The following is a 21,343-nucleotide window of genomic DNA, read 5'->3' on the forward strand; positions in this document are numbered from 1 at the left end:
TACTATAAGCTGATGTGTCGCATTTTACCTCATCTGATGATATGAAGCAGCATGTTATAAAATCCCTTTCTGTTGATACTGGGAATCTTCCTGACATCTGCAGAGGTTTAATAATATCTCCTCATCATTTCCTTTCACATACACCTATATCAACTCACTGTCTTCATCTTGTGCTTACAGAAGGAGGTGTGCAAACTCATTGTATTTTGTACTGTTACAAGGAAAAAAAATAGTAGCAATTCTGTTTGCTTGATGCATAAAAATAGTTCTGTTTGCGTTATGTTAGCTATATGGTCCGGCAGGCTAAAATGTAGCAAAAATGAGTTCTTATGGTTAAATAAAGTAGCTAGAGTTCCTTGCAATCTCTGTGGCAGGATAGCTTTTTTTTTTTTTGAGAAAGAAGGTGTCATTTTTATACATCTATACCATAATTTCAGACCAGAATTAACTCCTCTTTTAGCAAAATGAAATCACATTTAATTCTACTGAAACTATTTCTGCTTTGTTGATGACAACAACAACAACAAAACCCAGAGTTTATAACAGCAAATATGTTTTCTGTATAAAAACAAATTCCTGTTTTACTGGGGAAAGCTACTAGTTGTTTCACGAGTAATTTCATAGATATCAAATTGTCAAATTGTCACAAAAGCCTGCTGCTACTTCTGTGCCAATTATGGTAAAATAAGGAGAGGGGGAAAAAATGAGGATTTCAAGGGAAAGAATTTTCTTGGGAACTGGATCTGCATGTTTAGAGCAGAATTCCTAACAGATTGGCAGAGTTCAGTCTGCAAATATTGATGCAAGAAACCTAAGAATTTAAACGGAGGAAAAATGGGTAATTTGGTTTCAGTATGAAAGAAGATGCTTACTTCTTCTACAGTTATATGAAGAATAACAAGCTACCACTGATAAATTGAATTAGCATTTTTTAGAAGGTGGTAGAAACTGCTTCTGGAAAAGGTTGACTAATTATATATTAGTTCTGTGAACCACCTGCCTAACTGTTTGCAGACCTGAAGATTAGGTCAATGCTACAACTACTGTCCTTCTGTGTTTGTGCTGGCTCAAGGAACTGTTTTTAGGATTCAAGCAACAGCAAATGTGTGTCACATGAAAGATGATCAGCTGAGCAAAACTATTCCATGGAGCAATGTGTTTAGAAAAAAAACAGGATAAACTTGGTAGCTAATGAAAAAATAAACCTCAGTTAGTACAGTGATGCTGTAATGGAGATAATAATAGTAATAATGTAGAGATAAAATCAGGAAGAGAAGCAGGCTCCTGAATTTTATGAAGACTGTCTTGTATAGTTTTTAACTGAGTTAGGCAAGGCTATTTCTATAAAGTATTTATAGATAGGTATTTATAAAAAGGATTAACTGACCTAAATTTTCAATGTTAGCAAACTATAAATAAGTATTTTTCTCTGATTTTAAAAATAGTTCAGATTTATCTAACTAACTTTGCCAATCTGTTGTACAGGCACCAACACACAGGGTTTTGCATTTGTGGGTTGGTGTTTGAGATGCTTCTGCTTTCTTTCTTTCCACCTGTTCCTTTATTTTGGACTCTCAATTTCTTTACCTTTTGTTCATATACCAACGGTGAGCTATGCTAGAGAGAGCTACAGCTTGTATGAAATAAATAGAACAGTTCAGCCACTTTCAGATTGAAAGATGAGAAAATCTCAGTTCCATTGCATATAAGACTGTCCAAAATGGAAACCCTGCTGGGCAACATATGCATTTTTATGGCTTATTGTTGACCTCCTTTCTTCTATACACAAATGGATAGAAGAAGAAGACAGGATTAAAAGATTACTTATGTCAGTTCCTTTTGGTTCCACTATTTAACTGTTGTTTTATTAAATCAAGCTACTGACCAAATGTCTAGTTTCCCCTTCCTGCGAAGGGTGTTTCTTCATGCCTGCAATTGATTTTCACACTTTAATCAAAGACTATTCAAATCTTTCAATAGAAAACTCAGGTAAGTTTCACGGACTTAAAAAAAAAAAGTAGAATAAAATGAAAAACTCTTACATTGTAGTCGTGCAACACAGCTAACTTGTTTACTTCAATATACATGTCTCTCTATTAGCAAAGCCTTTTTCCCTACTGGTGTTTTGAGAGAACACAGCCAGAAGTGAGTTCTCCCTTCTTTGCGTACCTGCGCGTCATGATTGCTGCCTGTCCGTCGACACTTTGCTGTTCTGGCACATTTAGAGATAGAATCATAGAATATCCTGAGATGAAAGGGACCCACAAGGATCACTGAGTCCAACTCATAATTAATTAAATAATTATATAAACCCATCCTGTTGCATGATACAGCAAAGCAAAACTACTGACAAAGCATAAAGTAATTCATGTTAAGCAGGAATAGTGTATTGGCTGAGCCCACTCGCCTTCGGTAACGGAAGCACCCTGTGTCGCATCTATTGTGGCACATCCTGCAAGTGTATCCTCAAGTACATTTGGCAATAGGTGACCTCCTTCATTTACAATGGGGTGGATAACAATCATCCCTGGAACATAGTGCCTATGTTTTACCATCAAGTTTTAGCCATAGTAACACTGACATAACATAATGTAACGGAAGACCTGAAACATCTCTATGCTTGAACGTGGTGGGTTTGTGGATCCAGATGGTACTCGGAAGGCTTACTTTTGAGATTATGAGGTCGCTAAATATGTGTCCCATTTCAATTTTAATATTTTAGAAGTTTACTAACTCGCATCATCTATTGTAAGGCTTTGATCTTGTAAGTACTGGCACTGTGCACAGCAGGAACATTTGATTTAGGGTAAGTGCATACGGTGACTGCCACAAAACTCAAGTGAAATTAAACAAGCAGCTGAGGGCTCTGTATTATTAGAAATCTTGAGCTTCTTGTGTACCTCTTGTTCTCAGCAATATTAGGTAGGAAATGAATATGGAGTGTGAACAGGGAAAAGGCTATATAATTATGTAAGCTTAGCCTTCAGCTGACAAAGGAGATGCCGGCGTACATACTTCTGTTTGCAGTGTAGCCACCCCACAGTTCTTTCCTGAATGTTGCAGTGCATTTCTTACCCTATCTGCTTTTCTCAACACCTTTTAACTTAACTGTACATCCCACTGTCTATTTCTGCATGCTATAAGAGTGATTTCTAGCTAGTAATTTCTGACTGCCTCCCTCCTCCCTTTCTGAACAATTATTTGGCTGTCTTGGTTATACCACTTACTGTGCCCCAGCATTCACAAAGGCAAAGCAATTAATTCAAAGACCGAAGCACATGCTAGACACTAAAAAAGCTGCTATTATTTGCAACCACTTCATTTACTGAAACTAGAAATTCAAATCTCTACAAAGCTCTACTGCAAATAGTATTCACAGACCTTTATGCTTAGCTTATTCTGTCGTTTTAAATGGTATATCTGTATTCAGTGGACAAACTACCTTTTTGTGAATTCAGCAGCAGTACTTTGTTATCCTAAAGAAAATTACTCAAAGGACTACAGTATGATAGTCATTTATCAGCAGTGCTACTGTATGGGATTGCAGATTGTCTTGTATCTTCCTACCACAGAAGTGTCTGCTTTGCTTTCTCATTATTTTATCCCTTTGCTTATAGGCATGGTAGGAAATTAGGATATTTTACTTATAGCTAGTGATGATTGTTATTTTTATTCACAAAAGGCAAGGACTGGGAAGTTATTAAACTTATTCTCTTGAGTGAAAAAGATAATCATCACTTCATCATTTTTCGTGACTAAGATTCTCCATTTGCCTCTCAGAATTACTGTAGTTAAAGGAGGACTGTGTTTTGGGGCTTAAATTAGCATGACCATTAAGGAGATTCAGATCAACGGCTGCTGATATAGATATGATATGTTTAGTACTATTTTATTCTCATGGAAATGAGTTATTTTTCTGTACAGTGCCCACATGTAAGATAAACATAATTCCATACTGACATATGAATAGCTGTTCATTACTATAAAGTTCTAAGGAACAGAGTATTTTGTCTCTTCACAGTGGCATATGGCTGGAGGTTTAGGATACAAAACTACAGCTCTTGAATAGCTTGTACTAAATGAGCTTTTTCAGCTATTATTTCCAGCATTGTGAATAATCTTGTAGTCTGAATAGAAATACCACTCTGCCATAGTTATCACGAGCTAATGCTTTTTGTATATTAACATTTACATAACAAAATTACATCAACATCTTTGGCTTAGGCACTCCATTAACTAACTTGATTCTAGTTGTTGTTCTGTGTAGTTTGCCTTTCATTCAATCCTGTTTACAGAAATGAAGGGTCATTTGAACGTCAGTCTGATTTAACACGTCCTATGCAGTACCTACTAAAATATCACTACCCGCGATATTTAAATCATGAGTAACCTTGTACATCAGATCCTCCCAATGGGCACAGTGCACTTGACCATATGTTGTTAGAATTTTTAAAATTCTCTTCTTAGTGATTTATTTTCTCAAAATTGGTAACTGCCAGCAAAACATGTACAACAAAAAGTAACCCATCACAACCCTTATCTATTTACAAATCCTTCTCAAGTTATACAATATCCTTCTATTTTTTCTAAGCTTTGCAGTAAAATGCTTTTATTTTTGTTTTTCTCTCATTTAAATTTCTTGTAGCTTATTAAATTTTTCAGCTTTAAAGTACTGTCTGTTGCTTCTTTTCCTCCTTTGTTTTGTTCACACATTTTTGAGCTCTCAAGTGTATCACCTGATGTGAGCAAGTTTTTATTTTCCTTTGCTTGACATCTTTTTGCTGTTCTAAGGCTTTCTTTTACTCTGGCACAAGAAAAAATGAGGAAAAAGTAATACTGTTTTGGAAATGAAATCACCATTCAAAAGGAAATGCAGAGAATAAGTCAAGTTATGGCACCTTACTGAAAATTTAAGAGATCTAGATACAGATCTTTACAAATTTAGGGTCCAGTTAACCAAGGTCATTCAAATAAACCAGGGGGATTACTCCCATGATTAAATCCTTATCAACATGGATGAAGGATCAAAATGAGTAAGGCATAAATGGACCACAAATTTGTTATGGTTGAAGTATTTTACGGAATGCACCCGCAACTGTTGTTAAAATGAAAAATGGATTACCACAGTGACCACTCTCCTAAAAGAGGAAAGAAAGTGGGTTTTTTTTGATGCCTCGTACAAGTTGAGAGTATGTTTTCACTTTGGAGTCATGTAAAAATAAAACAGCACAGAAATAACAAAGCTGCAGCATAGAAATAGAAAGGAAAACAGGATGCCCCCAGACCACCTGATTTTATAGGAAAAGGATTTGAAATTATACTGGTTAAGTGCGCTTACAAATTGAGGGAATGATGGCAATTCACTTTTGCTCAGGAATGACGAAGAAATATCCCCGATTTCTCTGCCATCACAAAATTTTGTCTCGGTAAGATTTTGACATGGCCCATTGCTGTAGTATCTGTGTTTGGAAAATATATTTCAGACGAATGCTTTGAATTTCTAATGATATTTTGCTTATGTCAAGCTTTTGCAAATTAAGAGCTTAATTTCTTTTGTGCCAGAAAAAAAATACCAATAAATCTTTATCTAACAATGATTGGCTCAGAGACCACATCATTCCTTTGTCACATGAACTATCGGCTATTCAAAGAGTTCTGGTGTTTCAGTGATCCATGACCGTGTTTGAGTGGTATTTACACATTTTAAGATAAAAGTCATTGGGTAAAGGATCCAAGCAAAGGTTTTAGCTCAGTCTAAACAAGTGATCCTCAAATGGTCTGTGTTTTACTTGGAATCTTTGTTGACCTAATCTATAAATATTACACATATTATCTCAGTGTATTCCATTTAAGCAGAATGTTGTAAGTATCAGACACATCATGAGGTTGAGTTTCTTCAAGAAGTCTTAGAGGCTTATTCAGCAACTTTGCTAGTTTTTTTCTTTTTTTTTTTTCTGCCTTTCAATGTAGGAAAGGAAAAAAAAATAACGATTAGAACTTAATTTCTGAGAGTCTTGCTTATTTGGCAAAGGATCAGCACTGTTGAGAGCCAGAGATTTACTCTTTTTTTTTTTTCTTCTTCTTATGCTGCTGTGATATTTAAGAACACTGAACGCCTTCGCTCTGTACATTCAAGCGTTCCATCAGATTAGTTTGCTTATGTTTTGTCCAGCAGCATGTGATAGAAAGCATATTGACGCTGCTTTCTAAATTTGCTCAGGTGCTTTTTAAATAGGGTTTTCAGATAGCACTGCAGTTGTTTAAATTCGCTATGAAATGCTCCAGATAAATGTGCTGTAGCATGGTGTTCTGGTCCTCCATTATAGATACTGGAATTTTTGCTGCTGTGAATTGTGGGATGTCACTACTACCTGAAGAAGACTATGATCCAGCTTAACAAACCCTTATGATTCCCTCTAACATGCCGTAATTCTCTGTTTTGTAGCAGTTGGTTAGCACATGGAATCTGCTGTAGGGCATGAACAAGATGGTGCACTCACAGCTGGAGTGAAACAATGGAACTGGATTAGCTTGGCAGCTCTGTGTGTCTTTGCAAAGATGCATTTACAAATATAAGGAGGATTTGAAGATGGGATTTAGCAGATTCTGTTCCAGCACGTATGGAGCAACATTTTGGGGCTTTACTCACATGACAGAATGGTAATGCAGAAGTGGGGGACCAACAATGGCATCAGAACACCAGGATGAAAAAGACTGCTTTTCTAGGATTGCTGTTAGGCCCACTACACTAAGAACATTGTTGGAGGGGGGGAAATAAAAAGGCTTTTTCACTGTTGCAAGACACGATTGATCAAGCTGGAAGATTAATCATTATGTAGTCCTGAAGGAGCAGAATGCCACATTTGTTAGGAACTCCTGAATTGTCAGGAATAAGGAAGAAGATTTTGTTCTTCTGTTATTGCACCTTGTCACTCTCGTAGAGTCAACTTACCCTCTTGCTGTTTGAAGTCTTTCAATGGATGTTTGGACAAGAGACAAGAGCTGTTTAACTATACCATAAGTGGTTACAGAAGGAAGGCAGAATGTTTATTTAGAAGACTGAGGGTACATGGTAGTGCCTTGTGACAAGTCTGAGTGTTTCTCAACAAATGGAGCTCCTCTCTCTTCTTTCAGGAAGAGTTATGTGCTACACGTGGTATCTTTCACTTTAAGAGAACATTGCATGTGGAAACAGGCATTGCAGGGTGAAAAAAAAAAAAGCTATTCTAACATAATACCTCTAATTACAAAATGCTCAAGATTTTACTCTGACACTGAAATTCAACTCAGGACTTTAAAAACTTACAGGCACTACAGTAACAACAATTTTACTTAATACATACCGATAGGGACTAAAGTTTTCTCTATTTTTTCACTGTTTTTTCTTGCTGCACTCATACCATCCCATTTTTTCTTTAAAAAACTGTTAGAAAAGGTGATCTACAGGTATTTTTTATAGCATATAAATTTTTGTATTGATTTGTTTTGGTTTGTTCTTCCTTACATACAAACTATACAAACCTGATTCCAATATTACTTTTAAAATGAAGCTGTTTGTTAGTCTAATGAGGAAAGGTGGGCACAGCTTTCTCAGTGACAGCATGTTATGTTGCTTGTTGAGTTATAATACCGTGTGATTTGTAAAAAGATAAAATGATAATTTCATGCAAACAAGACACCAGTGCATACCTCTGCCCACTCTAAGGCTGAAACAGTTTATGCTTTTCTGCCCAGTTCATTTTGTCTTAGTCACAAAATAGCATAAACAGTTCTAGCCAGTGCTATAAACTGTGTCAAGTTTAACTGTTGTGCACGGTAGAGTTTTAAGTTCCGAGCCTTAAACAGTAAAGCAGATTTCAATTCCTAAGGGTCTTACCATATTTTTAGTTAGGACTAAAATATAACAGTTGCCTGAGGAAGAAGTTTTAGTTAGGAAATATTTGAGGTAGGCAAAAGCGGTATTTAAATGTTACTAGAAAATGAGAATTCGGCACCAGTTCTCAGAAAATATAACATGCTAAGGAAATCTGTCTAAACAGTGTTGTTACTAGGTGGACCACTGAAAGTATTTACTAGAGCTTGTGATACCTGCCAGACAGAGCCTGTGGGCTGGAAATTCTTCTAGCACACAGTGCGGGAGGGTGAGTTTTTGCTTCTACTCTTTCTCCAACAGAAAACGTGAATTAAAAAGTTCTGTAGCCTGTTCTAACGAAGGTACTTGTTGATGTCTTTCTGGGATTGTCAGCTGTACGACTCTTGTGGTGGAAACCCCTGTCCACTGAGATGGACAGCTGAGGAGTTCACGTGATTTGAATGGGCTGTCAGGCAGCTACCAGATACTAATCCTTCCAGCCTGGCAAGGGCTGTCGAGGCTTCTGCTCTAAAGGAACAGCCACCATTGGAGCCTGATGAATGTTGGCTAATGGAAGGGGGAATTTCTGCATTTAGTAGAACTTTGCTGCTTCTAATTAATGATGTCACCTCTCCCTTCTCTAAGCCATACTTGCTTGTGCCAGCAAGAAAGTCTAAAAGAAAATGCTGTCTATCGGGAGATATTGCACCTTCTCAGATAAAGGTTGGACCGGGTAATCTTTTGAGGTCCTTTCCAACCTGGGCTGTTCTATGATTCTATAAATGGGGGGCAGGTAAACAGCAAGGTGTGTGAATTTATATTGAGAGACAGGGAACTGCAATTGCTTGGCGTCCCATAGGAGGCGGCCCGTTACACTATACTAGTGTGCTTGTGCTACTGAATGAGAAGGTGCCATTCAGTTAATCAGATTCTCTGCTTAAGATGATATTGCCTCTTTATAGATATAAGGAGGTTTTATACTACATGCAGCCTAATTATATTTTAAATAAGTTCTCAGGTTTTAATTTTTCTGTGACAGCTGTGAAGGATGGACAAAGAACATTTTATAACAGACAAATAACTGCCAGCTTCAGAAAGCAGGGAAAATCGGAGCCAAATGTAAGAATGAGTAACAGCATTTATACGCAATTGTGATTCAAGGGATAGAGTCACAGAACAACTTCAAAGATTCCTGCTAGTCGACAGGACATTTGGAACAGACTGAGATGAGAAAAAAGCATTCCCTCTGCATTACAAAACTCTGGCATTCTCTTTCAAACTGCTAATTAGGAAAAATAGGTAGCACCCACAGATGAAAGCACGGTTATGCGTCAGTCTTAGAAATAAAGACGTGATTATGGAATTCTTGGTACTAAGCATCTAGATGTTGATCCCCCATAATCTTGTTTGTGTATCTGAGAAACAGAATTTATAAATGTAAAAGACTAGCTTCTCTAATTCATAGTGCAGAGTACATTTTTTTTGCGGATTTGAATTGCTTTCTATTTAAAAGATTGATTTCCCCAAAGCATTTTTGTGGGGTATTTCTGCCTTAATACTCACAAATGTAAACTTATTTTACAGTCAAATGATTTGCAATTCATGGTATCATAATATGTTTGATAATTACAAACATTCTTTGCTAAATTGAAACAGAGAGAAGGGCATCTGTTTGGTATGTACAAAGACTTTCACAGTCCTAAAACAATGCAGAATGATGATGCTTGTTTTGATGATTTTTTTTTTTTTGTTGGTTGTCCTCCCTCCCCCCATTAGATGTGTTGCAGATATGGTAGAATCCAGGCAGGATAAGAGTGCTTGGGAAATGTGTCTGTTAAGTTATGAATTTGATTCTCTGTGTGTGTTTGTGTGACATACTGCTTAACAGCATAGTCTTCGATGTGGCTGTTTCTAGCAGCAAGATTTTCTGAACCTTGACCACCAACACTGAATAGTCCTAGCCCAATGAAGCAAAGGATAAGGATGGAACACGGAAAATCCCCAATGATCAAATTAAAGCAGAAAAGTTCAATGGAGGTTGTTTTTCAAAAACAGCCTGTTCACTCAGCAAATAAGAGATCTGGTGAAGAAGTAGAAGTGAAAGAATTTTTCACTTCTATCAAGTAACACTGACAAAATTCATAAGATTCTCAAGGCTGGCAAGGGATTTGGGGACAACTGCATTGAAGGATATATTGCTTTGTATCGCAGTTTTTCTAAGAGTAGTAAAATGAGGGTGGCTCAGAATTTTCTTCACATAGCCTGAACTAATTCTTTGAAATGTTGTGTGGCTTCCTCCTATGAAGCTGCTGTTCTTACCGCAGCTACATGGGGCTCTAGGATAATGATTGTGATAAGATGGGAAGAGATATGAGGAGACTCTGAGACAGCGTAGTTGTAATATAGAGCCTGTCTCTTCCCCAAAACAGTAACAAATAAGAGATTTGACCCTTTGTTACATATACAGATGGCACATCAGAATTTTGTCATACATACGAGTCTTGCTGCAGTGATTATATTTGCTTTGCCATAGTTTCCGTTCAAAACCTGAACTGAGGTCAATCATCTCAAGCCCCTTATTATGCCAAAAAATTGTCTTATATTTCATCCCAATTGAGATCAGATGTTGAACTACATATTAGTCACCTGTATATTTTTTAGTGAAGTTTTCAAATGGATATGAAATATTCAGGAAATATATAGAGAGGTGTTTCACACTGAGATTTTTATATTGCTTTATCTAATGGGAAAGTGGTTTTTAGTCTTCTGTGGGTTAATTATCCTTACATAATATCTTTAGGCACAGGGGTTGTGAAGGTGGCTGATAATCCAGGAAGAGAGGGTCAAAAAAGTCTCCTGAACAGATGAAGTTTCCTGAATGTTCATATTTGCAGGGAAATGTAAGAAAGATGTTTAAATCTGAAGGAGTCTCCCTACCTTTCAGGGTCCCCTGAACAGTTATGTGGGTATAAAAGCTAGGTTCTTCCCTTAGCTGATGTTCTTTCCTGTGAATGGGTGTAGAGGAAGTCTCTGACTGTGGAGGTACATAAGCAACTATGAGTCCTCAGTTGGATGCAGAGAGGGAGAAAAGTTTTCTTTACTTTTAAGTTAAGCATGATTGTATTTCCTTTCTTTCCTTTAGTGCATCTTTGTAGGTTTTTTTAGTGGAGAAGTGACTGAATTGTAAATGGTTGTGATATTTGGAAATAAATAGATTCCAGGAGTGCAGGAGAGAGTTTCTGGCACAGGAGCTGAGCCCAGGAGCTTGAAGTGCCAAGAGACTGACCAGTGACAATGGTGTTAATTATGCGTGTTGGTAGCATATAAAAAAATATGCCTATTGCATTGCTTCTTTTTATGGTAGCTCCAGAAAAACAAAAGCACTAGATGGCAAGTATGCAGCAAGAGTCATGTCCAGAATTAATTCTGACCTTGGTAACTTTTAGTATCTAATTATGTACGGTTCATAAATTCTGTTTGAGCTGTGTGTATCTTTGTTGAGCTTCTGTGCTTGTATTTTCTTGGACCAAAATGTTTAGTGCAGGACTAAGGTCTTTTGGAAAAGTATAAGGGAAAACAAGGCAAAAAGCAAAGCTGCAATTTACCAAGACCCAGACAAACTCTTGAGTGCGCAATCCAGAGCTAAGAGGATCTAATTCGGATGGTGCTGCGTGACCAGGTAACAAAAGTGCTCCTAAAGATGTGCAGAGTCAGTTTGAAAATATAAAGGCCAGATTAAGCAAAGGAAAAATGACTGCTTTTCTACTGGGAGGTTCTGGAATACCAGCCTAGCAAAGGGAATGCAGTGTGGGAAGACATCACACAATCGAGGCAGCAGGAGGCCAGTTTCTTTCTTTTTTTTTTTTTTTGCACCACTTATATTCCATAGGGGCTTACATCCGAACAGCAAGAACTTTGTTGGAAACCTTGTCATACAGCTGCTGGATTGCTGAACATATTAATTGCACAGCATTTGGTTGCCTTTTCCAGGACCACTCCCCCGCCCACTCAGCATCTTGTGCATCAGTCAGCCACTTTATATCATAATAATATATGATTATTTATATCAGCAAAAGTTGTTTCTGCATCTGTGTGGTGAGTGAATATCATAACATGATGTATTCTAAAGTGCTTCCTTGTAATTTTATCACTATGCATGAAATCTCAGGAATAAGAAAGTGACTTTTTAATAAAAATTGCTATTACAAAATTTATTGGGCCCATCAAAGCTACCATGCAAACTGGATTTTTATGGAGATGATCTCTTTTAATTCTCTGCTCACAAAGTCTCAGGTGAACTACCAGTGTAGGAAACTAGCTGCTTAGAAGATGTTTTGCTCCAGACATTTTGTGTTACAGGGAGATGAATGGAAGACTGCATCAAAGAGCTTCATTTTTTTTCATGGCTCGGTGTTCAGGTGGAATATGAGTGCAACCAAAGCAAATGCTGTCAGCCTTACATTCATCTCAGGAACCTTTCCTCCCTTCCCTTGAGAGAAAGGAATCTATAGAGTTGCATCTAAAATTCCCTAATTATATCGAGTGATATTTCTGGGGGGAATTAAAAAGTGTAAGGCTAAAATGAGGCAGACTTTTTTTGTTCTCTTTATGTTGCTTGTATATGACTGTGCCTGTTCTAAGATGTCTGCAAGACAATATGAACACGTCATTTTGTAGTGAAAATTATTCATTTTTTAAGCTCCATTAATAATTTCAATGGTCAATTAGCAGCCTCAGTTAGGAGGATACTTAGTTGATCACTGACCTCATGCCTGCTCAGCTTTTTGCACAGACATTGCTCTTTCTGATTTTACTGATAGGAAATTGCATGAACTTAAGTTCATCTAGCACTCACTGCACTGTAGTAGTAAATTAACTTACTAAACGTATCTACATTTGTGAATAGCGAGATGGTTAGCCCTCTGAAAAAACTGCCCAAACTCAGATTTCACACTGGCAAGTATATAATGAGGTTATGACTGCATAGCTGTAGAAAGTACAGGTGCTAATTGGAGAGATTTTGCAGGTGATTGGCATATGAAAGTGGCATGTACTTTTGAGACGCTTCAGAAAAAGAAAATTTATAAAGATGGTGCTCTCCATTAGTTGTTTCTCTCAAATCATATTTTCCTGGAGATACGTCGCTAAATATTATGCCATATGTTGTTGATATAAAGTTCTTACTAGCATTCATGTAAATGTAGAATGCTAATAAACTATTTTTCCAAAGCAGCCTGCTTAGAGAAAGTTGTGATCCTTATGAGAAGGATGTCTTGCAGCATGATCTCTTACAACTGCTGTTGCTATGATGTGGTTCTTTTGAGGCAGTACTTCTTGATCTGCTGTAAAAATTAGGATAGCACAAACTGCAATTTTTGAGGAAACTTAGTTGCAAATGTACCTGTTAATGTGGTACATCGTTTAATGGAGGTAGTAAGTAGTAATTGGCCCACCTGTACAGGAACAGACACCTGGCTGGATTTTCACTGTATCTTTCACTAGGAGACAGATTTTGTTGACGGAATCCGTAGAGTGGCAGTCCTGCTCTTCCTTGCCTGACCTTTCTTTGGTCTATCCTAGTCTACTTTCAGGCCATGTGTATTTGTACTCTGAGAAACAATACCTCTAATGGAAAGAAGATCCAGAAGGACAGTGAGTTAAGTATGGGTGTATGAGAGAAGGCAAGGCAAGGAGAATAGAAGCACAAAATATTACTACTTGTGCAAGTGGATCTCTTCAGGTGCTGACAAGAATGACCAGCATGAAAAGTCTGATACGTAGGAAGGTAGTGAGAGAAAACGACATAAGCTCTTGGCAAGAACAGGTATGGTTTTGTGTAACAGGTTAAGAACATTAGTAGCAAAGTAATGATTAAAAGTAATGCCTTTGGTGCTTTCTGAAATGCGCCATTGGCATTGCAAGCACCATTAAATGTAAACTGAATTTGCTTCTTAAAAAAACCCCAAAGCAATGTTAAAAAGGGGCCATGAAACCATAATTACCAGTAACTGGAAATTTATCATGCAGCTACCATGCTGCCAACTAGCATGAGGTTATTGAATAGAAAGTAACAAACTGGGAGTTTCTTAAATAGCAGCCCCAATGTTAGTTCACTAGGTTTTGCAACTGCATTCCCTTACATATTTCCAAACACTACTGAGACATTAATTATTTAATTTAATTATTCAGTCTAATTTCTGTAGGATAGACAAGTATGTTTATTTTAAAAGTTGTAGTAAGACAGAGGAGGATGCACAAAGGCCACGTAATGACCCTACAGCAAATCAAGAATATAAATTATGAGATAATTTGGTCTACATGGCAGATAAGGGAGAGGTTTCATGATCAGAATTTTGGTCATAGGTGTTCATGTTTATTGTCTGTCCCAAATCAGGCACCTGCTGGTTTGCTTGGGTCTGGTTTGCTCTGGCCTACAATCTGTTCTTAGTCTAAAATTCTTGAATACTTTTGCCTGGGAAGAGATGGTAGAGTTGGGTTGATGGTCAATTTTATTTTACAGTTGGTAAACACAAACCACTGCAGTTGAATGGACTTCCTGCCTGTGATGTTTTCCCAATGAACCACGAAGAGAAAGTTGTAACTGGATGTAACATTCCCTTGGACTAGAGGGCTAAATCACAGATTAAGGTTTACAAGTCAAAATACTTTTTTTCATGACAACCACATCCCCATTGTCTTTTAGTTATTATGAAATCAAGACCTTGTGGTGGAGGAGTGGGATGTTTTTATGTAAGCAGAGTGAGTAAGTTACCGGTTGAGACTGTTTCTGTTTTACAGCATGGCTCATAGTACGTTAATATACCCCTTTAGAATGCTAGTTGCTCAATCAGAAAGGTCCATCAGTCCAAGCCATTTTATATGGGAATTACATTTATAATTTCTAGTATTGATTTTTTATTTTTTTTTAATAATTCTCCTTTACTGATGTCCTCGAATAAAGAACTCATTTTAAATGAGTTGTTGCTAGCCTAGGGTCTGGCCTTTATCCTCATTCCTTAACATTAGCCTGAAGGTTTAATTCAAGTTGTATTTAGTGGAATACTTTTGTAGTCCTTCATTTACATGTATGCCAACAAGCTTAAATGCACTGCAACCTTGGAAGACTTTCAAAGGAAGTAATAATTCCTCTGAAATAGGTCTTTTGAAAGCTTTATCTTGTTCTTTCTCTTTTTGTTAATCTTGGAGCCCCTTAGCATGTCAAAGCAATTTTTCTAATGTCACATCTTCTAGACATTAGCATGAAAGAGCTTTAAAAGATGATTTGAGAAAGAATAAATGTTGAATGAGCATTTATTATAGAGCCGTTTATGCTACATTTGCATTTTGACTATATTTTTGACGTGAAATGTTTGAAAAGGAGGCTAATTTGAAAGTCAATAGTCTCTAAACAATGTATACTACAAGTCTGTTTACACTCAACTGTTTCCTTTGTGCGTTAATTTGCAAAAATAAGATTTCATTAGGCTTAAGCTAATTTGTTTATAGGGATGAGATTAAACTAGTCTCATTAGTCTTAATATTGAAATGTTATTCCCTTTAGAAATTTGGTAGTGATCAAATGTTCCTCTTTAAGTTCTGTTCAAGAGAATAGGGACAAACTCATCAGTCAATTGATGCTGATCTTTTTTGAGTTCTGTTTCCATCCAATTCAGCTATTATGGAAATTAATTACTGAAGGATGCCCAGGTCTGGAATGAGAAGAAAAATATTTATTTATTACAGTACTACAAAGAAATAAGCTTCTTTTTTTTGTTGTTTTTTTTTTTTTTTAATTTTGAAAACATGGCAGGCTGAAATTGTCTGTGTATGTAGTAGCTAACAGACTGAAGTTGTGCATAATTTGAGTGATTTTGTTTATCTTTGTGCATGGGGACTGGCCAGATAGCATTTGGAACACTGATAGCAGTAGTTTTATGCTACCAGGGTAGCACATCGTGTATCATCCACGTGGGTATGTTATCCGACATATTCTGGAGAAACTACCGAAAAGAATTTTGGTTTTCAGGCATCACAATATTCTATCTATATCGTTTTAAAAGTCTGTGCTATTCTGGGATTTCTGAATGACAGCTTGCTAATTACCAAAATTTAAAAGAAAGTAAGACAAAAAGATGACCCTCCTTCCATTTTTACATTTCCAGTGAAATCTCAGCTTTAGTAGAAGAATCAAAATATTAACAAAGAGGAAAAGAATAAGCAAGATTGATATCTGTAACGGTCAGGGAAAAAGATGAAAGATAAAACCGGGGATGGTGTGAGCACCCAGCAGGTAGTAAAAGAAAGCTAGATGAGCTATACCTTCAGATAGCCACAGTAGATGGCAGGCAGGACTCCTGTCATAGCCTCCAAGTCTGTGATATGGCAGGAACTTGGAGAGCTGTTCATCTATTAACTCCAGAAGAGAAATTCCCTCTTCCCTATAGAGGTCCAGTAGTCATGTTAGTCATCACAATATTGTCTTTTTAAAATTGTTATGCATAGTCATACATAGTAACGTTAGTTAATATTATTTTTGAGAATTACGGATTTAGAAGTTGTTTGTTTTTTTTAATATAGCAGGTATTATCATAATGATGGGATTATTATTATTTCCTGGATGACATTTGTGGTATAATTTCTGACATGTTCCTGTCACCGAGTCCTCAGTACCAAAAAGACTCAGAGTCTGTACTGGTGCAATAACAAAAGGTGTAGAACAGAGAAGGGACGAGTGAGCATTTAACCATTGCATAAATCCCATAAGGAATAATCTTTGATTTAAGTGATGCAGTAGTTGAACCCACCGTTTCCTCTTCTTTGCTATAGATTCAACTGTTGTTGCCACCCAGAGAGGAACTGCAATTTTCCTAGCCTAGAAACCTTAAAATACTGCTAATAACCCATCATTCTGATGTCCAGAAAGCCGTAATCATTCTAAGTACGGCTAATGTGCAATTACACAGAAGCTGCCCTCCTTAAACAATCCTTTTTAAGTTCTCACAACATACAAAGGGCAAATCTTGTGGCGCGAAGTTGTAGAGATCAAAGGGCCCTAGTAGTAGCAAGGATTCTAAAGTGCCAATAATATCAGAAAAAGGGGAATCCACAAAAATGAGTAACTTCTCCATGGGTGTTCTTGGAAGGTATATTTTTCATTCCTCTTGAGATATCTGGGTTACTTTTTTTAAAGAGCTCTGTTGAAGTGTGTATTCTCAAAGCAGCGACTCACTGAAGAAGACTCAGGATACAATTAAACAAAATATGGCCTAGTGTAGGTAGGTATACATCTTCAGTTATAGAAAAGATGTCTGCACTATTTGATTAGGTGTCTATATGTATTTATGTGGCGAGATATATGCACACACAAGTGTGATACATGTACACACAAATGTGTGTGTATTGTATTTTTAAACATACATATATAGTTGTCAGCGCTGTCTGAGTATCTCATAACAATTATTTTAATACTTGAAGTGACAATCTAATTGAGAGGGGATGGCAGGCAAGGGTTTAAATCTGAAACATAACAGAACTTTATTGGTCCCCCCTGACTCTTCAGGTGGTGTTTGCTGTAAGTGTGTGAGTGAGTACATAAAGAACAAGTGAAAGATTTACACTCTTACTGTCACTCTCAGACACACACATACATATATACAGGGAGAGAAAAAGAAACTCTTTATTAGTGAACTTTCTGAATAAGGTAAGAGTGTTCTCATAAAAGCAGGATTTTTAAAAGGGAATTGTTGAAAATGGCCTAAGAATAAAACTTTTGAACACTGTCTCCTTTTTTTCCTTGGTATGAATAAAAGCTCTAAAAGCTCTAGCCTTTAACCTTTTCAGGTCTTTCTATTCATTTTCTGAAGAGATTTACATGAGAGATGTTCTTTTTTGTTTGAGTTGTTTGATATAGGTGATGATCGTGTAAGTGCAAGGGCCTATCTTTCTCAGGATCTTAGACCTCAGCACTGAGCTAAAAGCTTGCTCTCAGCAGTGGATAGCAGATGAAAATACCTCTGTCCTCCTTCAAATGTTATTTCCCTGGAAGTTTTAGCATTTCAGGGCTAATGCTTTACTACTTGGGTGCCTCCAAACCCTGGCCTTCAGATACAACTATAAGAGGTTGTATAGTACCCTGGGCAATCCTAAGAGGACATCTACTAGTATGAAGTAGTTGCCTGGGGGCTGAACTTCATCAGTCATGATATCTGTAGTAGTCTGTGTCCCTTCGCTCTTTCTATATCGGCAAGTGGGTTTTGCCCATGCATTTAGAGAAGAGAACAGAAACATTCTTTAAATGGGAGACTTCTAGGGAAAGACAAATTCTGAAGTGAACAGTCCTATTGTCTAAGTAAATTCTTGCCCTGTGCTTGCCTCTTGGAAACTCACTCAATACTAAAGCATAGCAATTCAAGAAGCAGAATGCTTGTAGTTGGAATTTAACATAAAGTCACAATCAGTTCCATATATTAGAGATTTTGTGGCTTTTTTATGTGAATAAATAATAATAGATTAGGCAAATGCTGTCCTTCCTGAAGTTGATTAAAAAAAAAAAAAGTCCCATTCCCTTTACTAGGTCCTAGTTCTCGGATTTAATTTATCGGCCCTAATGGATTTTTATTTTTTCAAATTCCAGCTAAATTAGGGTTTTTTTCTTTTTGCATACTTAGCTTGCAGCTTGACCATTTCTTTCTTTGTTGTCTTTCAAGACTTGCTTTCCAAAATTTATTCCATGTTATTTCCTCTTCAGCAGGAGGAATTGAACTATTAGGAGGAGCAGTTCAGTAATTTCACCATGTTTCACAGTGCATTGCACAATGACTGCCTTACGTTATATTCTCATCCTTCCTCCTCAAATCTCACCTATCATATCAATGATTGACAAAGGGGTTTTTTGTTCTACTATCTGCGGTAGTAGCAGCAGTGACCACTGAACTGACAACGTCTGCTACTGTATTTTGCCAAGCTTCTTTGAATACTGTGGTAAAAACAAGTAGTTTCCGAACCTACCTGTGACAGATGAGTAAAAAAGGACTCTTTTTTTTTTTTTTTCCCCCAATTATGATCATCTGCTCTAATAAAAACCTGTTCTAAATAGACCTTGCTTCACTAGAAATGTAGAGACATAGGGATTAGAACGCACACAGAACTTAATTTTCAGAAAGACAGGAATCGAGACCATGGTCAGGTGAAGATATAAATTCTACATTTTATATGTTGTAATTTAAAAATTGTCACTCTTACAGCTGTCTTGCTGAAAAGAAATTCAGCTTTTGGATAATACAACAGCTCTGTGTAGGACAGGTATTTTTGCATTACAGTGCCCCCTTCTACTTATATTCAGAAGACTCAGAACAGTGCAAATAGTCTGCAAATTTGTCAGGTGATTATTTTACAAGGAATCACAGGTTTGCTGAGCCTTACAATTATGCAAATTTCTAAAAGTTACCACTGCTAGTTAATTCTTCTGCAGGCACAAGTTTCTAGTTAAAACTTCTGCTAGTTGTGTTTTTGGAAGGTGAGGGAACGTTAAATATAAAGTAGCAAAAGCTGACCCCTGATAACTGTGCACTTACTTAAAACTCATTAAAAAAATTCACCAAGGGTTGCTTTGTCCACTTCCCTGAAAATGGAAAAGAAGGAATGAAAGAGAGGTGCCCAGTAGATTTTGAACAGACTGTTAGCTCTTGAGGTACAGGATAAAGAGCTCATGGAAAAGGCAGAATCAGAATCAGCGCATCCCTTTGAAAGTCCAGCAGCTCACTGGTTTCTCAGCCTGGTTTCTCATTTCTTCTGGCTCCCTCTAGGAGCCCAGTAGTCTTAGAACCAGAGATGATCTACTTCTGCTTTACCTGTTTTTATGTTCTTGAACATGTTAAGCTATTCAAATGGAGAACAATATCTGAGGTTGCATTGTTGATCAGCGATTGAACAGAATATATAACTTGACTGAGTGTTAATTAATTAAAATATTCATTCACAATACAGTTTCAGAGTGACATCCATTGGGATGTGCTACACAAAATTATGTTCCAGTAATTCTCCCTGCTGACTGCAGTCTTTTACTGACATCTCATCTTTTTGCGTGTCTCTGGGTCCTGGTTAGTCAACTGTTACTTTGATAGTTTTGCTGGTGTAAACAAAACTTTCATGTTGAATAGCAGTTTCTGTGCTTTCATGGAGAGAATATACACAATGCTGATGTATATCCAGTCCCCATGGCTCCGACATAGTCTCATACATAGGCATTAAGCCCTATTTATGCCTATTCATTCCTGTTCATTGACATGGAATATAAGAACATGCTGGTCCTGCCATTTTTCCATGTTATAATTACACTGAACAACTCCAAGTTTCAACACAGTGTGATGTGGTCTGTGTGTGAAGTAGGGCTCCAGGGATGCTGTTTTATTGACCGTGTGATATTGACATTTGGAACGCTGAGGTGGGATACAGATGGGTTTCTGTGGAACAAGGCTGGTTTACCCCAGCTTAGTATCTGTCTGCTGTTCTTCTTTGGGTCCAATTCAGCATTCAGTGATTGAGCAATGCTCCAACTGACTTGAATTAAGAGGTTAGCCCCAGTATACTCTAGGGTAGTAAGTCTTTTTAAGGTGTTAACATCGCAAGTTTCATTTGCATGTGGAGGTAAAAACTGTTTTCATATAGGACCCTGGAACAAACCCATGAAACGTTCCCAGGCTACTTGGGTCAAAGGTCCCCCATAGCTCCCTACCACCCAAGATGAGTATTGTTTGGGTCCTGGAGGAGGAGAATTCTGCCAGTACCAATAACTGGGACTTGTCTGTCCAATTAATAATCAGGAAAAAAATGGAAATATAAATGGGAACTGGTAGTGATCCTACTATTAAAGCATTAAATATTTTGTAGTGTAAGAGCACTAAGTCAGACTTCACTAGAGCATTTGAAATTAGGACCTCTTAAAAAAAATACAGCAGTTGGAGAGGGAAAAAAAAAAAGCTTCAAAGCTGCTTTTTCTCCCCCTTGGAAACCTGCTGGTGTTAGGATAAAATGAATAGAGAAAAGAGAAAGGTTTGCCTTCTAATAAAGCATCTGTTACCCACTTTGAACATTTCTTACTTCTTTGTGAGTGTGTCTCTTCAGTTATGGCGACTACTGACAATGAAGAACAGAGGTATAGAAAAAGACAATACCTGTTATATAGCCAATATTTCTGATTTCATGTTACTTTGAACAGAATCTTCATTTGACCACATGCTGTGTCCAAAAGGAATTTCTTTGTTGGCTGATCCAAAGATGCCGTAAGATGCTCAAAAAAGTAAACTGCAGGAATCTGTTCAATAAGAAAGATAAAAACAAATCTTACAATTCATTCAGTGCACTGCTATCACTTTTAACTTCAGCCTATTTTGGCATGCTGCATAAAAACTGAATTCAAATGACTTGTGCTTTTTTACCCCTTTTTTTTTAATGTTGTTAATTCTGGTCATGGGCTATAGATTTCCTTCATCT

The sequence above is a fragment of the Larus michahellis genome, chromosome 4, assembly GCF_964199755.1.
Source record: "Larus michahellis chromosome 4, bLarMic1.1, whole genome shotgun sequence".
Classification (NCBI taxonomy): domain Eukaryota; kingdom Metazoa; phylum Chordata; class Aves; order Charadriiformes; family Laridae; genus Larus; species Larus michahellis.